The following is an 18,672-nucleotide window of genomic DNA, read 5'->3' on the forward strand; positions in this document are numbered from 1 at the left end:
ACATTTGCATTATTAACTGAAAAATGATAAAAAATTGACAAATAGTACATCAAATCGCTCAGGAAACATCAAGTATTATTAAGAGATAATAATTGGAAAATATCACGTTTAGACAATTTTCACCATACCCACTCCTCTCTCAAAGCTGGAAAAGCTACGGTTCCATATAGGTCTGAAGAAATGTGCCCCAGAGAGCCCGCAGAGTCGCCGACTGGGCAGGCCTGTGTGTGGGCCAGCCCACGCACACAGAGATCTATCTGCTGGTTTCCGGGTCAGGGCCGAGCGACGCCAGCGGGCAAACAGCGCCGCGACGCCGGGCGCCCAGCAGGCGGGGGCACGCCCACGCGGCCCTGGGACGGCTCTTGTCCGTGTGTGTGTGTGTGTGTGTGTGTGTGTGTGTGTGTGTGTGTGCGCGCGCGCGCGTGCGTGCGTGAGTACGTGCGTACGCGCAGCTATACTAACCAAACTGAAACTTTCGCTCTGTAGCTCACTGTGAGCTGTTTGAAACTTTCTGACGGATTAAAACTGACAGCACTGAAGCTGCGAGGGCGTGTCGTGAGTGAATCGTTCCTGGATATCTAAATCTCTCACAAAGGAAGTACGTGACCTACAGCTCACGGAACCACACAAAAATGTGCGTAGTATACAGGGTGATTCAAAATGGTTCATATGGCTCTGAGCACTTAGGTCATCAGTCCCCTAGAACTTAGACCTACTTAAACCTAACTAACCTAAGGACATCACACACATCCATGCCCGAGGCAGGATTCGAACCTGCGACCGCAACGGTCCCGCGGTTCCAGACTGCAGCGCCTAGAACCGCTCGGCCACACTGGCGGGCTATACAGGGTGAGTCGCTGACTATTGCCACCAAGAATAACTCAAACTATGGTAGGAGCTGAAAAGTTTGTGGGACAAAAGTTGCATGGGACAACGGGGGCCCTAATACCACGTTGATTTTTTGTTGCTAGGTGGGGTCGCGTCAGAGATATGAAGGTCAACATTGTTTTTCTAAATGGGATGCTATAGTTTCGTGCTATCGGGACTATAGGGACGAATCCAATGGTGTGTAACAGTAAGGTCTTTGAAGGTCAACGAAAGTCACAAAGATGGCATTAACGTCCATTTACAGGAAGTGTTCGAAGTGATGACCATTGGTATCAATGCAGTGCTGCGATCTTCTCATCATGGATTGAGTGGTATTCCTTATCACATCAGCACTTATGAAAGCACATGCTCTGACAATTCTCTCTCGCATATCTTTCGGTTTAGTTCGAACGTCTTTATAAACAATGTCTTTTACGGATCCCCACAAGCCAAAATCCAGAGGCGTCTAGTCTGCCGAACGAGCCGGCCACGACACATCTCCGCGTCAAATCCAATGATTTGGGAATTGTCCCTGCAATTCATTTCTAGCCATCAGCGAAAAATGTGCCGTACACCCATCGTGTTGATACATTCCGTTCCTTGTTCCTAAAGGTATTTCTTCCAGTAGCAGACCTAATGTTTCTTGCAGGAATGTGCTGTACTTTCTGCCATTAAGATTTCCTTCGATGAAATAGGGGCCTATAATTTTATCCTCCAGAATCCCACACCATACATTCACCGACCACGGGTTTTGGTGTGCAACTTGCCGCAGACAACATAGATTTTCAGTTGCCCAATAATTCATGTTATGCAAATTAACATTTTCGTGGTTCGTGAATGTAGCCTTGTCAGTAAATAAAATCAAATTAATAAATGTGTCATCCCTCTGCATCTGAAGTTGAGCCCATCGGCAGAATTCGATGCGACGCATATAGTCGGTATCAGTTAATTCTTGGTGGACACTGATATGGTAAGGATGATATTTATGGCGATGCAAAACACGAACAACACTACTCTGGCTGATGCCAGATTCCCTTGCGATTTGACGCGAACTAACATAAGGATCTCGAACAACAGTGACAAAGAGTACTAATTTCCGTTTCATCGTTAGTAACTTTCCTTTGCCGGATATGTTTCCGATGCGTTAAAGATCCAATTGTTCTCAATTTATCATACACATATTTAAATGTACGTCGTGTAGGGTGAGTACGTTGAGAATATCTTTCAGCGTATAACTCTCTAGCTCTCACTGAATTTCGTTGGCATTCACCGTAAATGAGAAACATATCGACTTGTTCTTCGAAGGAATACGTTCAAATGGCTCTGAGCACTATGGGACTTAACATCTATGGTCATCAGTCCCCTAGAACTTAGAACTACTTAAACCTAACTAACCTAAGGACATCACACACAACACCCAGCCATCACGAGGCAGAGAAAATCCCTGATCCCGCCGGGAATCGAACCCAGGAACCCGGGCGTGGAATCGAACCCAGGAACCCGGGCGTGGGAAGCAAGAACGCTACCGCACGACCACGAGATGCGGGCAAGGAATACGTCATTGGCCGGCCGCGGTGGTCTAGCGGTTCTAGGCGCTCATTCCGGAACCGCGCGGCTGCTACGGTCACAGGTCCGAATCCTGCCTCGGGCATGGATGTGTGTGATGTCCTTAGGTTAGTTAGGTTTAAGTAGGTCTAGGGGACTGATGACCACAGATGTTAAGTCCCATAGGCTCAGAGCCATTTGAACCTTTTTTTTTTTTTTTTTTTTTTTTTTTTTGAATACGTCATTCACATTCGCTTGATTTGACGATAGTAGCCTTACCGTTCGTATTAGTGTTGTATTGTGAAACCATCGAATGGTGTTTACATGTTAGCGACACGTTAGATGGTTCAAATGGCTCTGAGCACTATGGGACTCAACTTCTGAGGTCATCAGTCCCCTAGAACTTAGAACTACTTAAACCTAACTAACCTAAAGACATCACACACATCCATGCCCGAGGCAGGATTCGGACCTGCTACCGTAGCGGTCGCGCGGTTCCGGAATGAAGCGCTTAGAACCGCTCGGCCACTCCGGCACGTTAGATGGATACACCGTATTCGGCGAATATTTACTATCTGCACGATATACGAGAGACAATTGTCAGAGCTTGTGCTGGCTCACCCTGTATAAATCGCTCATCTAGAGAGCTGTGACATGAGTCATTCCAACCAAAAACTGTGCGTCGTACAACGACAAAAACTTGAATGGTCGCCGTGCGGTTCTATGCGCTTCAGTCTGGAACCGCGTGACCGCTACGGTCGCAGGTTCGAATCCTGCCTCGGGTATGGATGTGTGTGATGTCCTTAGGTTAGTTAGGTTTAATTAGTTCTAAGTTCTAGGCGACTGATGACCTCCGATGTTAAGTCCCATAGTGCTCAGAGCCATTTTTTTTATTTTATTTATTTATTTATTTATTTATTTTGAATGATCATCTGTCCTAGGTCCAAGACAGGAATTTACATAATGTGAAAAAAATCGAGGTAATAGGACATAAAAATGTATGTGTAAGGTTTTCATGCATTCTGCCATTGTAAACAATTCACATTTAATGTAGTGGGACGAAGATGAACGAGCGAGCTGCACGAGTAGTCAATAAGATCCTTGACTCTGCGTTTACCTGTTGTTCGCCTGTCAGTTGTGCATCACTGGGGCATTCTTATTTGAGACACTGTAGTGACCAGTTTAGTTTTTAGAGAAGTTTTAATGTTTGTGAATGTGAGTACTTCATTGTCAACATGAAAACTTGTTTGTAGAAATATGTTACTGATTCTCCTGATGGAGAAGATCTTTTAGAGGAATTTTTCAAGGTAAACAATACATGCTCAAGGATAAAATGTTTCTTTCTCAGGACGATTACTTGAAGAAAATCTTTGTCCCTCAGATAACTAATAACATTCATGATTAATGTTCATTTGATCTCTTTCTTTTCATTATGTCACAAATTACGCACCTGATTGAAAGGTCTGTAATTTTTTTTTTTATTGAGAGAATTTCGTAACTGATAGCGTCTTGTTATATTGTACAGGTTATTTTATTTTTTACAGGAACCAGAATTTACTTATTCAAGAACGACTTTCTTTATAGAAAAACTGTCCTCCATCATTCTTAGTAAAGTTTTGAATATTTTGTCATGTGTGCATTGCACATTACGCCAGACTAAGCCACAGACTGTCTCTGACAAGCAAAAAACAAATTTTGTAGTGAGTACTTTATTATTATTTTTTCTGTAGCTGTTGCATCTGATGATTTCTAGTTGCTTTCGAGAGCGTCAGTACACCAGACACAAAACAACATACTAGCATGAGGTAAGTTACTTTTATTTCAGGGTAGATCTCACTTTGCATTCTTCTGAGGAAACAGTTCGTAGTCAGAATTATCATGTGTTGTAATAAACAAGCAGATTAATTTATAATCAACGGTGTACGTAATCTCAAACAGTTATTTTTCTTCTGTGTAGAGCTGTATTTTATTTATGTGGCTATTTCAAGTCACAAATTGCATTTCATGCCGCGCAACAATTACTTATTTTTGGCATTTCATTAGATTACTTTCCATTATTTCAGATTCAGTATTTCACCAAGTTTAAAGTTTTGTTTCACGATACTATTCACATGCGCTACACAGGGCCAACCAGCAGTCAGTATTGCTCATCAGTGGAATACAATACTTAAAACACACGTTACTCGAGAAGAAAGTTTTTTGAAAGAAGAATAATTAATTTCATTTACAGGATTAAGGTTTATAGAAAGCTTACAAATGTTTCAGTGTCATTACTTATTGTTATAGTTGCCTTTGATTAAAATAATTACACTAACTCGACAATAATTTTTTTGTACCTATCTAACAGTCCTGCACAGTTGTTCAGTCTACAAAGGGCAAGCCCGCATCTCGTGGTCGTGCGGTAGCGTTCTCGCTTCCCACGCCCGGGTTCCCGGGTTCGATTCCCGGCGGGGTCAGGGATTTTCTCTGCCTCGTGATGGCTAGGTGTTGTGTGCTGTCCTTAGGTTAGTTAGATTTAAGTAGTTCTAAGTTCTAGGGGACTTATGACCACAGCAGTTGAGTCCCATAGTGCTCAGAGCCATTTGAACCATTTTACAAAGGGCAAGCATGGGAGGATTTCCGTGATGTAGTCAAAGCAGAGTAGAACAGAACTATACGCACATCTCGCTAAAACCACCTTCTCTCACTCAACGTCACTCCGCCTTCAAGGAGTCCAGTATAAAACAAACTAGCTCCATTTTCAAACACTTATATTGGTACGTCAGCGTCATAATCTGCCTCTTACCAAGCATTTTGAAACGTGCTGCAGTGCAGAAAGCAGATCGTATATTGCCCTATTCCACTTTGTTTTGACCACTTCTTTAAAATCCACACTTACACTACGAAGACTGCATAGGTATGCAGATCAATCACGTCAGTAGAAAAACTTTTTGCTTCAGATAGAGTAATTATTTTAACAGAGTCAAATGTAGCAATAGGTGAAGACACTGAAACATATGTTTGTTTGGCCCTATTATGTCGCTGTTTTGCCGGCTGGTGTGGCCGAGCGGTTCTAGGCGCTTCTGTCTGGAACCGCGCGACCGCTACGGTCGCAGGTTCGAATCCTGCCTCGAGCATGGATGTGTGTGATGTCCTTAGGTTAATTTGGTGTAAGTAGTTCTAAGTTCTAGGGGACTGATGACCTCAGATGTTAAGTCCCATAGTGCTCAGAGCCATTTCAACCATTTCAATTTCGCTGTTTTATTTTTCCGTGTTCCAAAGTTCGTCTCTTAGGCCTTTGATAGATGATCACTCAACTGTCTCTCGTGGTAAGACGTACAGTTTTGCATACGAACTGCTCAGATAATTATTTTTTGGATGAGTAATTCACATTCGAGGCACATTTTTGTGTGGTTCTGATCGTTCGAAGTCACGTACTTCCCTTGCAAAAACATAGCCCGCGAAAGGCGACGTTCGCGACCCCTGTCAGAGTTCAGTCAGAGTCTCATCTACACTTCACTGTGGAAACTGCAACACCAAGAAGAATACAGGCGACCGTAAAGGACTTCATACGACCGATTATGTACATGAGAATGCGAAAATGATTAGTATAGTTCTCTTACTTTGGAAATTCAGTGCAGTTTGGACCCACCCTCTCCAATGTTCTGCCATCAAAACCTTTAAATGTCGTGAAATGGATTCGAAGAGGATGTGGATACGTTCCCGCGTAATCACCTTCGGCTTGGTTGCTGTGCAGCTGAGAAAGTTTCTGGGAGGACGGTGAGGAATAAGTTGCCAAGCAAACAAAGCCACATGTGTTCTGTCGTCGAAAGTGAGGGACAGAGAAACAGTGGTACTCGTAGCTCTTCGGCCTGCCTTACGTAGCAGAGCATTGTGCTGAAGAAGTACAGGGCATTAAATTGTCTTAACGGCGGCAAGAGGAAGGGCGAGGGAGGGGGAGAAGATTGATTGTTGAACCTACAGATACCGAACGTTGTCTTTAACCCGTGTTGTAACGATGATATGCAGTATGACGTCATACATACACAGACCCCGAACATTGGTGAGATACCGTCCTGATGACCGCCCGCCACATGGCCCAACAACAACGAGTTGTGCAATTTCTTTTCATAGCATGACCTCTTCGGTTGTCATCCGCGCAGCCTTTCACCTCAGCGATACGTTGACCATATTACACGCCCCGTTTTGTTGGCCTTCATGGCAAGCCATTCTGGGCCTATATTCCAGGAAGATAATGCCCGCCCGTACACGGCGCGAGTTTCTACGGTTTGTCCTCGAGCTTGTCAAACCATATCTTGGCCAGCAAGGTCGCTGCATCTCTTCCCAACTGAGAAAGTTTGGAGCATTTTGGGCAGGGCCCTCCAACGGTATTGGGATACTGACAATTTAACGCACCAATTGGACAGAATTTGGCACGATATCCCTAAGGACACCCAACATCAGTGCCAAGCGTAACGGCGAGAGGTGGACCAACATGTTATTGACTTGCTCGCTCGATTTGTGAAGCTCTTGTGCTCTTGAATCAATCATCCAATTTTCCTGAAATTCTAATCATTTGTTTGTCTGTACACGTATATTACATCTAGCGATTTCTGTCCCATTCGGATGATTCCTTCATTGTGCGCCTTTTTATTTTCCTTAGGGAGTAATTAGTGCGGTAGCGTTCTCGCTTCCCACGCTCGGGTTCCCGGGTTCGATTCCCGGCGGGGTCGGGGATTTTCTCTGCCTCGTGATGACTGGGTGTTGTGTGCTGTCCTTAGGTTAGCTAGGTTTAAGTAGTTCTAAGTTCTAGGGGACTGATGACCATAGATGTTAAGTCCCATAGTGCTCAGAGCCAGAGAGTAATTATGGTCTCCTCGCATAGACAATTTTTCAGAGCAAAATCGATTCCAGCATTAGTTCCTGGAAAGTTAACGCTGCAACTCGCACACATATCGACGACGAAAGTGGCAGGTACAAATGATAGGGAGGGCCAGAGAGAGCCTAACGAGCCTGTAATGTCACGGACCATTAGCCGCAAATTCAGCTGGTCAAGCAACAAATAAAAGCCACTTGTCCCACCACTCTCACCGACGTTCACCACTCTTGAATTACACGGGAGCAGGTTTGTCAAAACAGCAATGGCCAATTTCTGAGAGTCGTGCGTGCCGCCCATTAACAGTGATGACGCGCCGCACTCTGCAGAATGATACGGCGCTAGGCGTAGCGGGGACCGGGGGGGAGGGGGGGGAGGGGTGGCGGCAGGTAGTTTAGTTTAGTCGGGCATCGATCGCCGGCACGCGCAGCGGCCGCCTTTTTATGTCCCGGCATTAATCTGTTAACAGCCGGTCTCGGCACCGCTAGCTGGTCTCGCCGCCGGGCCTTCTAGCGTCCCGAGCCGCTTCGTCAGTGCGAATGCCGCTATACGCAGTAAAATATTGGCTGATAACCGAGACGTTTTATACAGTGTGTTTCGAAAAGAATATATGTATATCGAACGCATATATTCGTTAAACTGTAAGACCTACAACTATGAAACTTGGGGCGCATATTCTCTCTGGTTTCGAGCGGCTAACAGAAGTAGTAAGATGAAAGCAGAGCTGACCATTTACAGCATAGTCGATTGCGGATCTCTGGTACAGAGCCGAGTGGAGGGTCTGAATCAGAGGCTCAGACGGTTCTTCGACCATGTAGGATGCAGATGCCTCGACTTGAGCCAAAGGGTGGTTGGGTTTCGGGTTCCGCTGAATAGGTCAGGTGTCCACTAAACGCAGGAGGCGGCTACACGGGTAGCAGGGGCTGTGTGGCGTGGACTGGGCGGTTTTTTTTTTTTTTTTAGGTTAGAGGGTCTCGAGACAACACAAGAAGGGCTTCAGTCACAAAGGGTGCAGGCCGCACACAGGAAGAACGTAGTTACAGGAACCATTGGTATAACAGTTGTAAGCTGTCGTAGCCGTGATGGTAACCTACCAGAGCTCCAAGCGCCAACAGAAAGCACTGATGCTCAAATCGTTATAGGCACTGAAAGCTGGATAAAGCCGGAGATAAGCTCAGCCGAAATTTTTACGAAGAACCTAACGGTGTTCCGAAAGGATAAGCTAAACACGGTTGACTGGGTATTGTTGTGTCGCCTTCATCATCATTACCGTCGGAGGAAGACAACGGCAATCTACCTGCATTAGGACCTTGCCTAGTACGGCGGTTCGGGTCTCCCGCATCGTTCCCCTACGCTCTGTCAAGAAGCATGGGTCTTCATTTCCATTTCCATACCAAATAAATTAATAAATGACAGAGCTGATCCTTCTTGCTACACAAACGGGTCACAACACTGTTGCAGAAACTATGAAACAAACAGACGCAAAATCCCCAAGATTGGCGATCTTTCATATAAGCTCGACATTAAGCGCTGACTTCAGTGCGAGATGCTTATGACAGTCTCCACAACGAAACTTTGCCTCGAAACCTGGCAGAAAATCCAAAGAGGTTCTGGTCGTATGTGAAGTATGTTAGCGGCAAGAAACAATCAATGCCTTCTTTGCGCGATAGCAATTGAGATACTATCGAAAACAGTGCTGCCAAAGCAGAGTTACTAAACACAGCCTTCCGAAATGCCTTCACAAAAGAAGACGAAGTAAATATTCCAGAATTCGAATCAAGAACAGCTGCCAATATGAAAGTAAATATCCTTGAAGTTGTGGAGCAACTTAAATCACTTAATAAAAGCAAGTCTTCTGGTCCAGACTGTATACCAGTTAGGTTCCTTTCGGAGTATGCTGATGCTCCATACTTAACAATCATATACAACCGTTCGCTCGACGAAAGATCCGTACCCAAAGACTGGAAAGTTACACAGGTCACACCAATATTCAAGAAAGGTAGTAGGATTAATCCACTAAATTACAGGCCCATATCCTCAACGTCGATATGCAGCAGGATTTTGGAACATATATTGTGTTCGAACATTATGAGTTACCTCGAAGAAAACGATCTATTGCCACACAGTCAACACGGTTTTAGAAAACAATGGTTCATGTGAAACACAACTAGCTCTTTATTCACATGAAGTGTTGAGTGCTATTGACAGGGGATTTCAGATCAGTCCGTATTTCTGGATTTCCGGAAGGCTTTTGACACTGTACCACACAAGCCGCTTGTAGTGAAATTGCGTGCTTATGGAATATCGTCTCAGTTATGTGACTGGATTTGTGATTTCCTATCAGAGAGATCACAGTTCGTAGTAATTGACTGAAAGTCATCGAGTAAAACAGAAGTGATTTCTGGCGGTCCCCAAGGTAGTGTTGTACGTCCTTTGCTGTTCCTTAGCTATATAAACGATTTGGAAGACAATCTGAGCATCCGTCATAGGTTCTTTTGCATATGACGCTGTCGTTTATCGACTAATAAAGTCATCAGAACATCAAAACAAATTTCAAAACGATTTAGAAAATATGCAGGGTGAGTCACCTAACATTACCGCTGGATATATTTCGTAAACCACATCAAATACTGACGAATCGATTCCATAGACCGAACGTGAGGAGAAGGGCTAGTGTAATTGGTTAATACAAACCATACAAAAAAGCACGGAACTATGTTTTGTAACACAAACCTACGTTTTTTTAAATGGCATCCCGTTAGTTTTGTTAGCACATCTGAACATATAAACAAATACGTAATGAGTGCCGTTTGTTGCATTGTAAAATGTTAATTACATCCGGAGATATTGTAACCTAAAGTTGACACTTGAGTACCACTCCTCCGCTGTTCGATCGTGTGTATCGGAGAGCACCGAATTACGTAGGGATCCAAAGGGAACGGTGATGGACCTTAGGTACAGAAGAGACTGGAACAGCACATTACGTCCACATGCTAACACCTTTTTATTGGTTTTTTTCACTGACGCACATGTACATTACCAGGAAGGGTGAGGTACACGTACACACATGGTTTTCCTTTTCAATTACGGAGTGGAATAGAGTGTGTCCCGACATGTCAGGCTAATAGATGTTCAATGTGGTGGCCATCATTTGGTGCACACAATTGCAATCTCTGGCGTAACGAATGTCGTACACGCCGCAGTACATCTGGTGTAATGTCGCCGCAGGCTGCCACAGTACGTTGTTTCATATCCTCTGGGGTTGTAGGTACATCACGGTACACATTCTCCTTTAACGTACCTCACAGAAAGAAGTCCAGAGGTGTAAGATCAGGAGAACGGGCTGGCCAATTTATGCGTCCTCCACGTCCTATGAAACGCCCGTCGAACATCCTGTCAAGGGTCAGCCTAGTGTTAATTGCGGAATGTGCAGGTGCACCATCATGCTGATACCACATACGTCGACGCGTTTCCAGTGGGACATTTTCGAGCAACGTTGGCAGATCATTCTGTAGAAACGCGATGTATGTTGCAGCTGTTTGGGCCCCTGCAATGAGGTGGTCGCCAATGATTCCGCACCATACATTTACAGTCCACGGTCGCTGTCGCTCTACCTGTCTGAGCCAGCGAGGATTGTCCACGGACCAGTAATGCATGTTCCGTAGATTCACTGCCCCGTGGTTCGTGAAACCCGCTTCATCGGTAAACAGGTAGAACTGCAACGCATTCTCTGTTAATGCCCATTGACAGAATTGCACTCGATGATTAAAGTCATCACCATGTAATTGCTGATGTAGCGACACATGAAACGGGTGAAAGCGGTGACGATGCAGTATGCGCATGACACTACTTTGACTCAGTCCACCGGCTCTCGCAATGTCCCGTGTACTCATGTGTGGGTTCATGGCAACAGCAGCTAACACACCAACTGCACCCGCTTCTCCTGTGACGGGCCTGTTACTGACCCGTTTGCGTGCTACGACCATACCTGTTGCATACAGTTGGCGGTAGATGTTTTGCAATGTGCGGCACGTTGGATGCTCTCTGTCCGGGTACCGTTCTGCATACATCCTGAAGGCTTCAGCTGCATTTCGTCGACACTAGCCATAGATGAGTATCACCTCCGCCTTTTCAGAGTTCGAATACACCATGGTCACAGTTCCTACAACACTACATTATCACAGACGTCTGGTAACACGGCGTACTACAGTTGGTCTGCGTGCGTAGACGAATGCAGAATAACAATAGCAGCAAGCGCTACATGCGGACACTGCGACAGCTAGACCAAACCACAACAGTGCACTACAGCCACACTCGTAAACATGGTCGTCATCGTAAACATGTCCCTGCAGATGCTGCTCGCCGACCGTGGCCCGTGTTTGTTACAACACGCAATTGTACGTCGGAGGTTTCAAGCGTCAACTTTAGGTTACAATATCTCCGGATGTAATTAACATTTTACAATGCAACAAACGGCACTGATTACGTATTTGTTTATATGTTCAGATGTGCTAACAAAACTAATGTGGTTCCATTTAAAAAAACGGAGGTTTGTGTTAAAAAACGTACTTCCGTGCATTTTTGTATGGTTTGTATTAAACAATTACACTAGCCCCTCTCCTCACGTTCGGTCTGTGGAATCGGTTCGTCGGTATTTGATGTGGTTTACGAAATATATCCAGCGGTAACGTTAGGTGACTCACCCTGTATATGAATGGTGCGAAAATTGGCAGTTGACCCTAAATAACGAAAAGTGTGAGGTCATCCACATGAGTGCTAAAAGTAATACGCTCAACATCGGTTACACGATAAATCGGTCAAACCTAAAGGCCGTAAATTCAACTAAATACGTAGGAATTACAATTATGAACAATTTAAACTGGAAAGAACACACAGAAAATGTTGTGGGGAAGGCTAACCAAATACTGCGTTTTATTGGCAGAAGAGTTAAAAAATGTAACAGATCTACTAAGGAGACTGCCTACACTACGCTCGTTCGTCCTCTTTTAGAATACTGCTGCGCGGTGTGGGATCCTTACCACATAGGACTGACGGAGTAAATCGAAAAAGTTCAAAGAAGGGCAGCACGTTTTGTACTATCGCGAAATATGTGAGAGAGTGTCACTGAAATGATAAAGGATTTGGGCTGGACATCATTAAAAGAAAGGCGTTTTTCGTTGCGACGGAATCTTCTCACGAAATTCCAATCACCAACTTTCTTTTCCGATTGCGAAAATATTTGTTGACACCGACCTACATAGGGAGAAACGATCACCACGATAAAATAAAGGAAATCAGAGCTCGTACGGAAAGATATAGGTGTTCGTTCTTTCCGCACACTATACCAGATTGGAATAAAAGAGAATTTTGAAGGTGGTTCGGTGAACCCCCTGCCAGGCACTTAAATGTGATTTGTAGAGTGTCCACGAAGATGTAGATGCCAATCGGTACACAACACGAGCACCTCTGATTCGCATAGCCGGTAATTTGAACTGCAAGCGTTCCATTTTTGACATTTAAATGCCGTTGTCTGTCCCCGAGTTCTCCGTGACGTTACTTTTCAAACGGATAACGGAAGACCACATGTCTTCATTACCTTGAAGCAGATGGCGTTCGACTGTTACCGTGGCCTGCACGTTATCTAGAACTCTCACTCACTGAAAAAAATCTGCTCCTATAATGCAAGGTGCTAGGGTTGATGAACTCCGGCATAGAACTGCTGCATTATGAACTACTGCGTATCCGTCAACCAAGCTCAGTTCCACGCGATACCCAGCCAGATTAGAGCTTTGTCGCTGACAGAGGTGTCAGCTCTGTGCACTAAATTTCTTTCCCTGTCTGTTGTAAAACGTGACAGGCGGCTATGAACCTACAGCCATTTATCACCAACCTCTAGCGAAACGCTTGTGGCGCAGGAGACGTTGGGCGTGGTATTTATCTGAGGGTCGTGGGAGTGAAATCACTTCCCGTGTTTAATATAATTTATTCACAATAAAACACAGCTAATCAAAGCGCATCAGCTTAAATAATAAAATGAGATAAAAACTTGCACTCCACTCCAACAAACGAGCTAGGAACGTCAGCATTAAACGTCAACTGGACAAAAATCTTGATTCTTCAGTGTTGCTTTAACAGTAAAGGGAAATCATACTATTGAAACATGTACGTTAGAAATATGGTTGAAATTACGTAACTGAAACACAAGTGTTGGAATTGGGACTAATATTTGATCGTGTAGTTGACCTTGTCGCTTTTGCACTTTGCCCTGCACTAATCCTTTAAGGCTGCGAGAAAATAAATTTAATTTAGCTGCAATGTAAAGTTAATTTAGCTGCGAGAATGTAAGCGTCAATAACTTGTAACCAAACCAAAACTGCACGAACTAGGTAACACAAATACTGAATCTGATGCAACACTATTGATTTGAAATTGGCCCAGATAATAACACAAAACTTGATCAAATGAAAATAGTGGTCCCTGTGCTTAATTAATGCTATCCCTGAAGTAATAAAAACTGTTGTCTTTATCTGCACCGTGGTAACGCTTTTCGCACTGCTCTATGTTAGTACTTTAAATTGTATAGTCAGCAAACAGCTATTGTGCTAGGTTACTGCTTAGCATACATTTTAATTAAATCGACTATGACTGAGACAATTACTTCTTGAGAAAAATAGTTAATCAAAAATGATATGGATCTGGGAACGGGTATTGACTTGGGCTAAGTAACAATATGGCACTAACTTTAACACCTGTATTTTGATTTTAAAGTTAATAAAACTCATAATTAACACACGCAATAAACTGATTATACATAAACAATTAGCTTTAAAAAAATTATTGGATATGAGTGCTATACTTTGTCTCAATCATCCGTTATGAATTCGCGCATTTCATTAGTAACAAAACAACTTTCTTTACCTTAATTATTTCCAGCTTCTGTTCAGATTCCCTTTACAGTTAACAAACATCATAGTATCTTACAAATAAATCATTACTGCTCGTAACGAGTAAGTATATATCCAGCACACATCAGATACAACACGTCTTTACATTTGAGAGTCCTTCTTACATCTCTCTATCTAAAGTTGCTATAACATACTACCCGTAACACCTTGAATCAGCGATCGCTGTTGAGCAGCGACGCCACTACACAATCGATACTACATTTGACCAACTCTGGTTCAATATAATATTTTGTTATAAAACTTGAATCAGTTTACCCTGTGTATATACCTTTCAATACATATCAATAAGTCTATGACTAACTATAAAAGCTGCAAAAGAAAAATAATAAAATAAGGTTGCTGGACACAAGATGAGGAAACAGTATTTCCTAATTAAAGTATAAACAAGAGATGATAGGAGGCATCCAGAAGCTAACGTCAATTTTGCTGATTAAAAATAAAATGACAAGAGATAAAAAGTGAAGTAAAAGGTCTACATGATAGTGGAGTTGGGAAAAGGCAAGAATGGTTTCTGAAATGCAGAACACTAGGCCAACCGACCAAATATAAGAAAGTCTCTGTATGTCCATCTTGTTGGCAGGTGATGGCTGTAGTGGTCGTTGTATAAAATATCTACTAATACCAGTATTGCTGACCACAAGCGAGTAGATGATTCCTACACGTCCGTCACGGGCCTGAAGATGGCATAGTAAAACATTGAAACCGGTTGTCAAATAAAATAAGGCTGAATATTGACCGCTTAAATGTGTTTAATTTGACTTCCAAATACAAGAAAAGTTGACTAGTTAAACATGACTGAACCATAACATGAGGGCACACCCCAGGGGTCTAATAAAACTTAAAACCTTCCTCAACCACGATGTGCAGGAGTGGACAAAAATACGGAAATAGCAAAAACACAACACATTACCAATTCTACGAACTTGTGCGTCCTGATAAGAACTTTTTGGTTGTTTGCTATGCATTCTATGACCGAGAGGCCTTTTCAGGCAGTTCGGTCTCATCCTGTTGTTGGTACTCATTTAGCACCACCCAGTAGGCAAGTGTGACTTAGGGTATGTCACGGACGCGAGTAACCTTGCCCCCTACCCGTACACAGCGATATATCAATAGCAGAAAATCAGCATCTGAAGTCAAGAAAACCACCTTGGCGACATGCACAACATCTTGAAGCCTTCGACTTTAATACCAACGAAGTATGGAGAAGTCAATGGGAAGAATCGTCAGTGTTCAACGGTCATCTGGTTGAAAAGCCTTCCTTGCGAGTTCCAGGTTTGACACTCCCCAGACGCCAGTGGAGAACCATCAACCGCATCCGAAAAGGACACGGGAACTGCGGATATCTAAAGCACAAAGGGGGCTGGGCAACATCTCCAGATTGTGACTGTGGAGCTGCCCTACAAACAATAAATCACATTGTTGGTGAATGCCCGAAACGAGCCTTCGGTGGATCAATAAATGATATCCACGATGCATCACTTGAAGGGTGCCGGCCGGAGTGGCCGAGCGTTTCTAGGCGCTTCAGTGTGGAACCACGGAACCGCTACGGTCGCAGGTTCGAATCCTGCCTCGGGCATTGATGTGTGTGATGTCCTTATGTTAGTTAGGTTTAATTAGTTCTAAGTTCTAGGGGACTGACGACTTCAGATGTTAAGTCCCATAGTGCTCAGAGCCATTTGAACATTTTTGAACCTGAAGGGCTCAACTGGATCAACAGATTAGACTTAGAAATCTAAGAACTTGTGTAATGTGCACATAATTTAATATGATACTTTGGACATTTGATTTTTTACCTGCATTTTGCTTGTCATTTCTTACACTGTATACTCTTAAAATTATGTATTTGATCCAAGCTCTGTATCATCATACGATAAATATATAAACACATTACAATGGCTAATACGGTGTAGGAAAATCTTTGGCATTCAAAACAGCTTTCAGTCGTCTTGGAATAATTAAATACAGGCCCTGTACGGTTTTCAAGAGAATCTTATACCATTCTACCTGTAAAATAGTAGCAATTTCAATAACAATGATAGATGTATATGACGATCAAGCACTCTTTTCTCCTATGCAGACCACAAAGGCTCAGTAATATTGACACCTGGAGATTGTGGTGGCCAGGGGAGTTGCAGAAGTTCTTCATTGTGCTCACAAAACTAGCCCTGGACGATGCGATCTATGTGAACAGGGGCTCTATCGTCTTGGATCACAGCATCACCGCTGAGGAACTATCATAGTACCATGCGATAGACCCGAATCAGCCAAAATGGTAACGCGATCTTGCAGAGCAACTATGGGGCCCACTGAAGACCACGATGTGGCTGCTCAAACCATCACAGAGGACCCGTCACGGGGAATAAAATCGGCCAGCAGTTAGAAACAGTGTGAAACAAGACTCATCCGACCAAACGACTTTCTTCCATTGTTGCACAGTCCACCCTTTATGGCTTCGGCACCATGTTTTTCTGTTACGGGCATTTGCATCGCTGATGAGTGGTTGTGGAATTCCAAGTCACGCCACAATTCCCTGTCCCCCGAGCTCAATCATGCTGTTTTGTGAGTGACAGGGTTCACGAGTGCGACATTCAGTTCTGCAGTGACGTTTACAGATGTCGTCCTCTTACTTCTGTTCACAATGCTCTTCAGTGACCGTCCGTTACCATCACTCAACGCACACTTTCATCCGCGTTGTGATTTAGTGGGCCTCGCTGTTGAGCATCCCTAAACCGCGCAAACACACACACGCGCACACACACACACACACACACACACACACACACACACTGCACTGTGCAGTATGAATCATCGATGTGGTGCCGCTTGAAACATCAAACACTTCGGCGACCGTAGTTCCGGAAGGATTCACGATACGAGCAACAACAATTTGCCCATGTTCGAAATATCTTCTCTCCGACATAATGCACTCACAACTACACAGAACACTTCTCTGACAATGACTGACGCTTGCAGCGTATAGAGGACATTGCACAGATGCTGTTCGCGGCCAGATACAACAGTGCAACGTGCAGGCATGCATCTCACTGTGCTTCCAAACCTTTTTGGAACCTCTGTATTTCAGGAAACCACATCTCGACTTTCCAGTGGCACGGCGGCTAAGACAAAAAGTAAGGATGAAAACAACCGGTAGGACAGCTTATAGGTGGAACACGAGCAGACCACAAGTAGCAGTACAACTAATATTTCATGATATGTGGGAATGCGGCGGTAATATTCAATAAAAAGTTCTCGGGCTTTCTGTCGCCTCAAGTGGAATTTTGATCACTTAACGCAGCTGAAAGCTCTAGAAACTTTTATTCAATTTTTCATGATATTTCATGCGTTGTTAAATTATAATTAACAAATTAAATCCTACAAAGTAAAAGCAGTCTGTGTTCCACCAGCGTCACCAGATTCCACTTCATATTAGCACTTGCTTAACTCTCTCTCTCTCTCCCCCCCTCTCTCTCTCTCTCTCTCTCTCTCTCTCTCTCTCTCTCTCTGTGTGTGTGTGTGAGAGAGAGAGAGAGAGAGAGAGAGAGAGACAGCAGTCACCCACTCACTCACAGAAACCTGTGTGTGCAGGAGAGAGAGAACAACAGAACTAATTTGCTCAAGTTTTTCTTTCATATGACCGTTATTCATTGTCAAAGAACTTTCTTTAAAAATTTTCTTCCCACAGCTTCCAGCTTTCCCACCTGCAAGCAAAGTTTCTTGAGCGACTCTTATAACAGGAATTATTAATTCCCTTGGGAACCGTGGCTTCGTGACTCGTAAACTTTTTAATAACGGTTATTTATTTCCGCCTCCTCGCTCTCAGCTAGGCCCTTCAACGTACCTTGAGACCCAATTTCGAAGCTGTCGCGTGAAGAGGGTTCCCCGTGTGCCTCAGAGTCTGATTTTTAATTAAGGCGATAGATTCCTGTTGGCGCGTGGACGCCCTTGGCATTGCCAGATTGATGTTCACATAGCGCGTCTAGTTTGCTGTACACACGTCATGGCGAGACAGCGCTTTCTCTTGAACATACGCGGTTGGATTGCTCAATCTGATAAATTTCTACGTTAGCGCTTAACATTTATACAGATGCAAAGCATATTTGTCTTCTGGCGTTCATCTTACGAGATCGGTGTCTAATGTTCCGTAGAAATGAATAAACATGGGTATCTTACAGTAATAAAACACTTCTATTTCAAACAGTCTCTTACCGAATAAGTAAATGTAACGTGTTCTTGCGAGCCCATCATACATGAAGCATTGTAGAAATCCGATTGAGGTTCCTTCCTGAGGAACTGTCAGTCAGTTCGTGGTTTCATGGTAGGGCAATGTCTCCCCACAAAGCGTAATTTTTCCACCTCTAAAGGGAAAGACTACACTTTGCTTCGGTTATGCACGTGTTTCGGAATATATTGTAAACTAGTTTTTAAATCTGTAACTGCACA

The 18,672-nt window shown here is 43.7% G+C and overlaps 1 protein-coding gene across 1 annotated transcript in view; it reads left to right on the forward strand.

Moving 5' to 3' along the window:
- Positions 1-18,672, forward strand: part of LOC126256523 (uncharacterized) — a 1,007,450-nt gene that overhangs the window by 505,519 nt on the left and 483,259 nt on the right. The gene's annotated exons all lie outside the window — the stretch shown is intronic.

Source organism: Schistocerca nitens, chromosome 1 (assembly GCF_023898315.1).
Source record: "Schistocerca nitens isolate TAMUIC-IGC-003100 chromosome 1, iqSchNite1.1, whole genome shotgun sequence".
Classification (NCBI taxonomy): Eukaryota; Metazoa; Arthropoda; class Insecta; order Orthoptera; family Acrididae; genus Schistocerca; species Schistocerca nitens.